This window comes from Myodes glareolus, chromosome 25 (genome assembly GCF_982192425.1).
Source record: "Myodes glareolus chromosome 25, mMyoGla1.1, whole genome shotgun sequence".
NCBI lineage: Eukaryota > Metazoa > Chordata > Mammalia > Rodentia > Cricetidae > Myodes > Myodes glareolus.
Window position 1 is genome coordinate 14,152,136 of NC_142050.1, and position 2,328 is coordinate 14,154,463.

General features: G+C 38.1%; 1 non-coding gene across 1 annotated transcript; it reads left to right on the plus strand.

Moving 5' to 3' along the window:
* The first annotated feature begins 826 nt into the window (after positions 1-826).
* On the plus strand, positions 827-933 carry LOC125409840 (U6 spliceosomal RNA). The gene has a single exon (XR_007234898.2). It is a non-coding gene; the product is annotated as a U6 spliceosomal RNA (small nuclear RNA).
* The last annotated feature ends 1,395 nt before the right edge of the window (positions 934-2,328 follow it).

Below are 2,328 nucleotides of genomic sequence, written 5' to 3' on the forward strand. Positions count from 1 at the left end.
GCTAAGGACAATGGCACTGGGTTTTGATTCTACTGCATGGACTGACTTTGTGGGAGCCTGGTTTGTTTGGATGCTCACCTTCATAGACCTGAGTGGAGGGGGAAGGACCTTGGACTTCCCATGGGGCAGGGAACCCTGACTGCTCTTAGGACTGGGATGGAGGGGGAGGGAAAAGGGAGGTGGGGAGGAGGTGGAAATTTTTAATAAATAAATAAATTTTTAAAAATATAAATAAATAAATAAATAAAAAATCTTAAAGTTACTAAGACAAAAATTTACATTCACTAGTATTATTTTTATTCTAGATATAATAAAGATACATTAAATGTGAAAAAAAGAGAAGTCAAGGTGAGAACTCAAGGCAGGAACAGATGCAGATGGAAGGAAAGAATGATGCAAGGGAGAGGACTTGCTCCCTCTGGCTCATGCTCAGTCAGGTTTCCAGGATCACCTCCATGAGCATGGAACCACCAACTGTGGGCTGGGCCCTACTAAATTAATCAGCAATCAAGGCAATCCCCAGAAGATATAGCCACTAAACTCTGAACAACTGAGGTGAGATCGCTTCTGTTACTCTCAAAGTTGTCTCTCCCCAGACTTTCCCTATGCCAGTAAGAGTAAGAAAGATTTCTCAAAACCCTATTTAATATTCAGGCACATTTTAAATTATTTCAAAGATTTGAAGGCTTTTGGTTGGTTAATTGTTTCATTGGTGTCAAATAATATTTTTAAATAACATTCATTTTACAAGTATTTATTGAGCATTTGTGCATGCTCTGACCAGCACATGGAAGTTATATATGACAGTCTGCAAGAATTGGTTCTCATGCTTGCTTCAACAGCACACATACTAAAATTGGAATGTTACAAAGAAGATTCTGTAAGGATGTGTGCAAGGATGACTCACAAATTCATAAAATGTTTTATATTTTTCTAAGGCAACAAAACTAGATCAAGGGGATACAATTTGGAAATAGAGAAGTAAAACTTCCACTATTTGCAGATGATATGAGAGAATACATAAGTGATCCCAAAAATTCTGCTAGGGAACTCCAACAAGTGATAAACACCTTCAGTGGTGTAGCTAAATATTAAAGAAACTAAAGAAAATCATTAGCCTGTTGATCGAGGTTTCTGACCTGCCTGATCCCACAGTTGTTCAGTCCCAAATAAACACACAGAGGCCTACATTAATCATAAACTGATTGGCCTAATATCTCAGGCTTCTTATTATCTCTTATAACTTATATTATCCCATTATGCTTGACTGTGTTAGCCACGTGGCTTGGTAACTTTTTTGGTGGGGCAATCACATCTTGCTTGCTCTGTGTCTGGCTTCCTCTCTGTCTGGGTGACAACTGCAAACTGAAAATTCCCTCTTCCCAGAATTCTTGTTGTCCTGCCTCTACTTCCTACCTGGTTGCCCCACCTATACTTCCTGCCTGGCTGCTGGCCAATCAGTATTTTTTAAAATACAAGTGACAGGGTACAGATCATTGTCCCAGAGCAGTGGCCTCCCTATATATAAATGATAAACAGGCTGAGAAAGAAATTAGAGGAACAACAAACACCCATTAAAATAGCCACAACTTATATAAAAATATCTCGGATTGACTCTAACCAAACAAGTAAAAGACATATATGACAAGAATTTTAAGTCTTTGAGGAAAGAAATTGGGGAAGAGATCAGAAAATGGAAAGATCTTCCATGCTCATGGTTCAGTAGGATTAACATAGTAAAAATAGTATTCTTACCAAAAGCAATCTACAGATTCAATGCAATTCTCACCAAAATCTAATACAATTCTTCACAGACATCAACACAACACTACTCAACTTCATATGGGAAACAAGAAAACCAGGATAGCTAAAGCAGTCCAGCACAACAAAGAAACTTCCAGAGGCATCACCACTCCTGATTTCAAGCTCGACTATAGAACTGTAGTAATAAAAAGTTTGACATAAAAACTGACACGTAGATCAATGAAATCAAATCAAAGATTCTGACATAAATCCACACACCCATGAACACCTGATTGTCAATAAAGAATCCAAAAGTATACAATGGAAAAGAGAAAACATCTTCAACAAATGGTGCTGGCGTAACTAGATGGTGGCATGAAGAAGATCGCAAACAGATTCATATCTGTCACCCTGCACAAAACTCAAGTCCAAGTGAATTAAAGACCTCAGCATAAATCCAATTACATTGAACCTGCTAGAAAAGAAAGTGAGAAGTAGCCTTGAACACACTGGCACAGAAGACTACTTCCTGAATATAACACCAGGAGCACAGACACTGAGATTGACAATTAATAAATGAGACCT